Source organism: Macaca nemestrina, chromosome X (assembly GCF_043159975.1).
Source record: "Macaca nemestrina isolate mMacNem1 chromosome X, mMacNem.hap1, whole genome shotgun sequence".
NCBI lineage: Eukaryota > Metazoa > Chordata > Mammalia > Primates > Cercopithecidae > Macaca > Macaca nemestrina.
The window spans coordinates 114,588,206-114,597,288 of NC_092145.1; the positions used below are offsets into that span (position 1 = coordinate 114,588,206).

General features: G+C 45.5%; 1 long non-coding RNA gene across 1 annotated transcript; it reads left to right on the top strand.

Moving 5' to 3' along the window:
* The first annotated feature begins 839 nt into the window (after positions 1–839).
* On the top strand, positions 840–6,049 carry LOC105463538 (uncharacterized). The gene is made up of 2 exons (XR_976389.3): positions 840–1,052; positions 2,932–6,049. It is a non-coding gene; the product is annotated as an uncharacterized lncRNA (long non-coding RNA).
* Positions 6,050–9,083: the final 3,034 nt, after the last annotated feature.

Genomic DNA, 9,083 nt, shown 5'->3' on the forward strand with positions numbered 1-9,083 from the left:
TAGAACTATGACAAAAAGCCAAATTAAAACTCAGGGGTTCCTAATCCCTAAATTCTGAGTCCGTTTTAGGAACTACCTAAAATACACTTTAAAATTAACCAATTAATATAATTACGGTGGGTTTAAATAACACATACACACTGGATTCGTTTCTGTAAAACACAGCTGTTCTGTTATTTATATTTTGCTAATTTTTAAATTAGAAATTATATTGTACATATATGTAAAGTAACTTTTTAAAAAGAGTTAATCTGTTGTCTTCTGCCATCATTACATTAAAAAAAAAAAAAAACCCAACCACCCTACAACCAATTAACTTGGAAATCTTATATTCAAGCTTCTGAATATTACTGCGGTTGTAGCAAGGAAAGCAGCACATCCAGGTAGTTAATGTAACAAACAGGGGCACAGGCAGCAACTTGCAGCCCCTGGCAATTCACATGGTAATTTCTTCGCCTCCACTCTCAGGCTCACTCCACCTTGCTTCACCAACCCCCTCCCCCTAAGACACAAGGCACTCTCTAGGCCATGGAAGGTGCCACGCGGGGAGACGCCGGAAGAGCGGGGGCAGAGTGCACGGTGCCCACACCCTTAGCCGCGGGCGGCTGCCGCGGGCCCCAGGAGTGGGGAACCAGTTGGGAGAGCGGGGTTGGGGGCGGACCCCAGGGCCGCACCCCTGGTGCCCCCCATCTCCTTCTACCGCCACAGACCCAAGAACCCGAAATCTGCGGCACGAAGCGCGGCGCCCGCAGCCCCCGGCTGGGCCCCGGCGGGGATGGGCGGGTAGGGGGCGGAGCGCAGCGCAGCGCAGCGCGGGGCGGCGGGAAAGGGGCGGAGAGGATAGCTTGGGCTCTGGCGGGCCGCGGGACTGGCAGAACCTGCGGGCTAGGTGGGTGGCTCGCTAGCCGGGACGAAGGGAAATGAGGACCGCCGCTCCGGGGCGCGAGTAGGCGCGTGGAGTCCAGGGGCTCAGCCGCCGCGCCTCCTCCTCCTGCAGCTGGAGACTGCAACAGCGGCGGGCGCACCGGCAGCAGCGACGACCCTGCGCGCAGGTGGGCACCCCAGAGCGCGGCGCTCTGCCCGCTCCCCCGGCCACCGCGGGCCGGATGCCCGCTCTTCCAGGCCACTGCGCTTGGGGGCAAGGGCTGGGTAGGTCCAGGGGCAGAAGGAAGGTGCACGGCCCCGTGGTGTGCGCGCTTATGCGCGCACGCTGTGGTAGGTGGGGAAGAGGTGCAGAAAAGCTGCCTCCCTTAGGGTTCACTACCTCGGTTCCACTGTCCCCACCCCACCCCTTCTGAGGAGCTGAGCACCGGTGGGGCTTTGGAGAACTGCGATCTCCTACCCGCCCCGCAGTATCGGTGGTGTGTGCAGGTTGCCCTTCTCTTCACAGTCCACACCCAGCAACCATCAGGACGCCCCCTGCTCCCGGCCCGAAGACTGTAGGGACCATGGGAGGAGAGAGTGGTGGCTGGACCGGTCGGGGCGTGTGCGCGGAAGGCTGGAGTTGCTTGAGTATTGTCTGCCGGGGCCGGGGCCGGCGCTTGCGTCAGGGTGCTCCCTCGCGCTTTCGGGGGGTAGAGAATGGGTTTGCTGAACTTATTCTGAGGGCTGATTCTGCACATGCCCTTGGCGCCTTGTGCACGTTTGGACGAGGGTTTAATGGAGGCACGTGGGAGCAGTATCGATCTCTGGCGGGTCCCCAAAGACCCTCTTGGGATAGTCCAGCGCGTGTTCCGGGTTGAGAGGGAAAGGAGAGTGTTCCGTGTGAATGTCCGTCCTAGGGAGGAGGAGGAGAGTGTCTCAAGGAGACTTGATTTTCTTGTATTTGCTGCAATTCCATAAACCAAATCATGCTTTCGAGGCGTTAAAGTAAATTACGGGTAAGTGGGGCGGATCTCTGCCGGGGATAAAGAAGCTCCCGGGTTTGCGGGGTAGCGGGCCTGGCTGGCGTGCACGCTGGGTGGCTTTTGGCGCTGTCTCGCCTAGGTAGTGGGGGTGGAGGTGGTGGTGCTTGTGTCTTTGGCTTAAGGTGCTGGAGCGAGGTTTACTTGTCCTAGGCAGACTGTGGGACTTGGAGGAGGTAAAAAAGCTTCGCGGCGCGGTTATTCGCAATTAACTCCAGAATCTCAGTGTGTGTCTGTCGGTCGGTCTCTGTCTCTCTGTCTCTCTCTCTGTTTCTCTCTCTGTCTCTGTCTCTCTGTCTCTGCTTCTGTCTCTCTCTCTCTGTCTCTCTCTCTCACACACACACACGCGCGCGCGCACGTCTCATGGCTGCTTGGACTTGCTGATAGTTGTTCATGAATTTTTATTCCTGTTTGTTCATTTCCTGACTTTTTTTTTTTTTGGAAAAAGGACTTACCTGTATTAAAATCCGTGGGGTTTCAGAAAGACCCGCAGTCATTCATATTCAAATCAAGGATAGGGCATTTTGATGAAAATACTCCACCAAACTGCTGTTTGGATTGGACAAAACTGTAGTTCAGGTTAGAATTACTGTTATTTTAAATAGATATCTTACAACCTTGTGGTAAAGTAATCTTAGCCTGAATCGCCCCTGATCTTTCTTTGTGTCAATTTACAGAATTCTGAAATACCAGATGAACAAAGCGGTGAAGTTTTCTTCTAATTTTAAACGACAGGTCTTGAAATTACTGTTAAGTTGAGTTCTGCGACTCCATCTCTTTAATGATCGGCCGAGAGTGGTGTATAGTTGATCTGAGACTTACGTATGTTTCAATTTCTAATCAAATAATTTATCATACCATTGGGGAGAAGGACGCCTTAGGAATTTTCCACACAGAGGAGAAAGAACATTTTTGTCTTTTGGAGCAAATATTTTGCTACTTTTTCCCCAGATGTCCCCGTTAGATGTCTAGAAAAGATGCATTGTTGACGAATAATACATGATTTATTTCTCTTTTATGTCTACAGGTGGCAGTGTAGAAGCCAAACCGGGAGCTTCTAGAAGTGGTTTCTGAAAGAGTCAAATGTACATGAGTAAGCAAGCACAGGAATCTGAAAAACCACAGGTATGTAGGACAATTAATCCACCTATCCAGCTTTATAATGATTGCATTCCAGTAGTACTAACCCATTTGCTCTTATGTTCAATATTTTGACACTTACATAAACTTCTATGAAGTGAAATGTATTTTGAGGTAACCTCCGAGGAGAAACCGGGTCTCATCTATTTCTGACAATGTATTTAAATAAAAATTCTGCATGTCATTATATTATATGACTTTTTACTGTTCTAAAAGAGTTGTTTTTCCATTGTGACCATGTGGCTTTGCATTTAACCAGTTGTTTGATATTTGCTTTTCAAAACACTTTTCCTGAAACTGTATAAAACTGCCAGTTGTTCTGAATAATTTCATTTGAGATAATGTTAACAGAGTCACCTGCATGAACCAATAGCAGTATCAACTTAAAAAATTTTTTTATGAGACAGGGTTTGGCCTTGTCACCCAGGTGGGGGGCAGTGGCAGGATCTCAGCTCACTACGACCTCCATCTCCTGGGCTCAAGTGATCCTCCCACCTCAGCCTCCTGAGTAGTGGGACTACAGGTGTGCACTAGCACGCCGGGGTTGTTTTTGTATTTTTTGTAGAGACAGGGTTTTGCCATATTGTCCAGGCTGGTTTTGAACTCCTGGGCTCAAGTGATCTGCCTGCCTTGGCCTCCCACTGTATTAGGACTACAGGTGTGAGCCACTGCACCCAGCCAAGTATCAGCTTTTAATAAAATTGCGTCTCACTGTTGAATTGACGTAGCACCGATCAGAACACAGATGCATTAGGAGGCTTCTTTTAAACCAAACCCTTCTGTTATTAACCTTCTGATGATTTTTCTCCTACTACCTTGCTGTTTTTACAGGCCCACTAATTTGCCTGCTTGACTAAAATAAGGACGAGTTGTGTGCTGAGGAGAGACATGTTTGTAATGTTATTCATTGTGACACAGTTCAAAAGAATTTGCCTTTGATTCTCATTAAAATGTAAAGTTTTGCATATTAAGGTCCTTTTTCAACAACTGAGCAACTCTTTATGATGAAGGGCAGAAGATGCCAAAGGGAAGAAAATGTTTACCTTTGTGGGCTTTTACTTTCTTTCGTGGGAATGGTAGGTTATAGCTATTGGTAGTTTTTTTTTTTTTTTTTTTTTTTGAGAAGGAGTCTCGCTCCGTCGCCCAGGCTGGAGTGCAGTGGCACGATCTCGGCTCACTGCAACCTTCGCCTCCCGGGTTCAAGCGATTCCCCTGCCTCAGCCTCCTGAGTGGCTGGGATTACAGGCACCCGCCACTACACCTGGCTAATTTTTGTATTTTTAGTAGAGATGGGGTTTCACCCTGTCGGTGAGGCTGGTCTCCAACTCCTGACCTCAGGTGATCCTCCCGCCTCAGTCTCCCAAAGTGCTGGGATTACAGGCGTGAGCCACCACCTGCCACCGCTGTTGGTACTTTCACATGGATGCTCAAGTTATTGTGTTGGCTGTGTTAAGGGTCAGGCATCAAAATGGCTGCTCAAGAGAATGAAGCTTTCTTTTTGTGGGGATGCAAGGGGTGGGATGGGATGCACAATTATCACAATGCTGGAATGTGGTGTTACCTCGACATTCTGCCTTTACAGCTGAGGAGGGATTTGTTTCGCCCCTGCTAATGAAGGTGTTAAATAAACTTGGATGCTGTTATTGAAGCTTAAAAAATAATTGAAACTGGGTGCCGTGGCTCAAGCCTGGAATCCCAGCACTTTGGGAGACGGAGATGGGAGGACTGCTTGAGCTCAGAAGTTCAAGACCAGCCTAGACAACATGGCAACACCCTGTCTCTAAAAAAATTACAAAAAGTAGCCAGGCGTGGTAATGTGCACCTGTAGCTATGTGTACCTTTAGTTCCACCCAGTCGGGAGGCTGAGGTGGGAGCATCCCTTGAAGCTGGGAGGTCAAGACTGTGGTGAGCCACGATCATGCCACTGCACTCCAGCCTGGGTGTGACAGTGAGATCCCTTCTTAAGAAAAAAAAAAAAAAACAAAGAAAAGAAAAAAAGAAATTGAACACTTACCAGAAGAAAGCAAACAGGGAGCTCAGACTCAGAAAGTGTAGATTACACTAAATACTGAAGGGTTCTCACTTTGAAGACTCCATGGATAAGGAGAGGCTTCAGGAAAGCTCTCGAACATTTAGGAACACGTAAGTTTGCACTGCCTGAGACTTAGATTCATTATCTGACTAAGGAAATTGGGATGTAACTAATTATCCCTCAACATATCTAACAGGAATGGAGTCTCCTCAGTCAAAAAGGAAAACAGCAAGGTTGATATTTTATTTCTTTTTTTGGAATTACAGTATATTTGTTGTAGAGCCATTAGGTGCTTTAGAGATATTTGACTTTGGATGTATAACGTACATAATAAAGTGTATAAAAGGTACTGGTCTAAAATGTACTGCTCAACGAGAATCACTTGAACCCAGGAGGTGGAGGTTGCAGTGAGCCGAGATTGTGCCACTGCACTCCCACCTGGGTGATAGAATGAGACCCTGTCTCCAAAAAGAAAAATAAATAAATAAATAAATAAATAAATAAATAAATAAATAAAGTGTACTACTCAGTGAAACTTTGCATGCGTGTATACCATGTGACCATCACCTGAGTCAAGATGTAGATTTCCAGCACTCCGGAAGATTTCGTCTTGTCCCTTCTGTTCAGAGTTCATCTTACCTCCAACAAGAAGGTAAACACATTGTGATTTTTAAAAAACTCCATCCACTAGTTTTGTCTTGTAAGTTCCATATAAATAGTATCACATAGTGGAAACTCTTGTGTGTGTCTTTCATTCACACATATAGACAGGTACTAGAATGTCATAGACATAACATGAAGTCTATGAGATTCATCCACAAGGTTGTGCATATCAGTAGTTCTAATCTCTCGCTGAGAATCATTCCATTGTATGCATATACCACCGATTGTTTCTCCATTTTCCTGTTAACTCTTTGGATTGTTTTCAATTTGGGGCTAATACAAATAAAGCAGCCATGAACACTCTTGCTTATGTCTTTTGGTGCACGTGCCCAATCATTTCTCTGAACATAAACTTAGGAGTGGAATTGTAAGGTCATAGGGTAGGCATATATTTAGCTTTCGCAGATATTGCCAAACAGTTTCCCAAAGGGATTGTACCAACTTAAATGTCCCCAGTAGTGTATGAGTGTTCCAGTTAGTGGCTCTACATTTTAATGAACATTTGGTTTTATCTGTCTTTTAAACTTTAGCTACTTTGCTGGGTGTACAGTGGTATCTTTGTGGGTTTTCTTTTCTTTTTTATTTTTTGAGATGGAGTTTTGCTTTTGTTGCCCAGGCTGGAGTGCATTGGTGTGATCTTGGCTCACTGCAACCTCCGCCTCCCGGGTTCAAGTGATTCTCCTGCCTCAGCCTTCCGAGTAGCTGGGATTACAGGCATGCGCCACCATGCCTGGCTAATTTTGTATTTTTAGCAGAGATGGGGTTTCTCCATGTTGGTCAGGCTGGTTTTTAAAAACGTATTTTATTGTAATTGTGGGAAATTATGTGTATTTAGAATTTACCATCTTAACCTTTTTTTTTTTTTTTTTTTTGAGACAGTGCTGGAGTGCAGTGGTGCGATCTCGGCTCACTGCAGCCTCTGCCTCCTGGGTTCAAGCAGTTCTCCTGCCTTAGCCTCCCGAGTAGCTGGAACTACAGGCGGGCACCACCATGCCTGGCTAATTTTTTGTATTTTTACAAATAATTAGGGTCTCACCATGTTGACCAGGCTGGTGCTGAACTCTGACCTCAGGTGATTCACCTGCCTCAGCCCACCAAAGTGCTGGGATCACAGGTGTGAGCCACTGCACCCGGCCAACCATTTTTGAGTGTACAGTTAGTAGCATTAAGTACATTCAACTTGTTGTCTAACCCTTACCACCACTCATCTCCAGGACTCTTCATTTTGCAAAACTGAAACCATACCCATTAAACAGTAATTACCCAATTCCCACTTCCTTAGCCACTGGCAACCACCATTATACCTTCTGTGTCCATGGATTTGACTGTATACTTCATGTAAGCCAGATCATGCAGTGTTTGCCTTTTGTGACTGTCTTATTTAAACTTAGATAATGTCCTCAAGGTTTAACCATGTTGTAGCATGCATTAGAATTTCAGTTTCAAGGATAAATAATATTCTATTGTATGTATATGCCACATTTTGTTAATCCATTCATCTGTCAATGGATACTTGGGTTTTCACCTTTTGGCTATTTGTGAATAATGCTGCTCTGAACCATGAATGTACAGATAACCTCTTCAAGTCCTTGCTTTCAGTTCTTTTGGGCATATACCCAGAAGTGGAATTGCTGGATCATATGGTAATTCTATTTTTATTTTTATTTAAAAAGTTTTTAAAGATAGGGTTGGCTGGGCACGTGGCTCACACCTGTAATCCCAGCACTTTGGGAGGTTGAGGAGGGCAGATCACCTGAGGTCAGGAGTTCGAGACCAGCCTGACCAACACGGTGCAACCCCATCTCTACTAAAAATAGAACAATTAGTCAGGCGTGGTGGTGGGCGCCTGTAATCCCAGCTACTCGAGTGGCTGAGGCAGGAGAATCACTTGAACCCGGGAGGCGGAGGTTGCAGTGAGCCGAGATCCTGCCACTGCACTCCAGCCTGGGTGATAGAGCCAGACTCTATCTCAAACAAATAAATAAATAAATAAAGATAGAGTTCCACTCTGTTGCCCCGGCTGGAGTGTAGCGGTATGATCATAGCTCACTGTAGCTTCAAACTCCTGGCCTCAAGTGATCCTCCTTCCTCAGCCTCCCAAGTAGCTGGGACTACAAGCATGTGAAACTATGCCTAGCCAATTAAAATTTTTTTTGTTTCTTGCTGTATTGCCCAGCCTGATCTCAAATGCCTAGCCTTAAGTGATTCTTCTGCCTCAGTCTTCTGAGTAGCTGGGAATAAGACACAAGCCATTTTACATTCCCATCAGCAGTGTACAAGGGTTTCAGTTTCTCCACATCCTCGCCAGCACTTTTTATTTTCTGTTTCTTGATAGTAGCCATCCTGATGGATGTGAGGTGGTCCTTGTGGTTTTAATTTATATTTCCTGGTGAGTAATGATGTTGAGTACTATTTCATATACTTAATGACATTGGGATATATATCCTTTTGTGAAGTGCCTTTTCAAATCTTTTGCCCATTTTTGAGTTGGGTTGTTTTTTGGTTGGTTGTTTTTTTGTTGTAAAAGTTCTTTGATATCCTGCATATGAGTCTTTTGTCAGATATCTATGTTATAAATATTTTCTCCCAGTCTGGTTTGCCTTTTCACTGTCTTAATGGAATCTTTTGATAACTTGGAAGTCTAGTGATCAGTTTTTGCCTTTTAAAATGGCTATTTTTGTGTGTGTGTTCTGTTTATGAAATTTTCGCCTACTTTGGGGTTATTTTTTAAAAACCTCCTTTTTAGTAACTGAAAACATATGGAGACAAGCTGTTTGGAAGATACAGTAAATTAACTATAAGCGTATTTCAAATATGTGCCCTGAGTGTGGGAGTTGGTGATATACACCTTTTCTGCAGCAGGTGGCAGAAAAGGGATTTGAAGCAAGTGTGTTTATATGGACAGAGATGCCGTTACTCAAGTGGCCTCCACTCAGGGCCTCTCTAGATTGGGAGGAACCATAGGGAAGAGCTCAGTGATAACTCTTCTCTAGGAAAGAATGTAGCAAAACATATGGGTATTTATACTTTCTCAATTTGTAATCCATGCTTGCCAGATGATTCTTCCCCTCCCCTCTTCCATCCCCAAGGACAGTCGCTGCTGTTCAGTGCCACAGCTTTCCTTAGCCCCTCAAGATCCTGCCATTCATTAGCTTTTTCCCTTCATCTTTTTCTTGAAAGGTCTGCATTTTCTGTCACTTGGATGTCTTGAAATGTCCCCCTCTCACTGCCCCATGTTCTTCAGACCCTTCAGACCCCTCAACCCCCACCTCTTTATCTCCTGTTCCCACTACTATCCCTCAGCTCAGGCTGCAGATATGTATTTGTTAATCGCCTCCCAGACA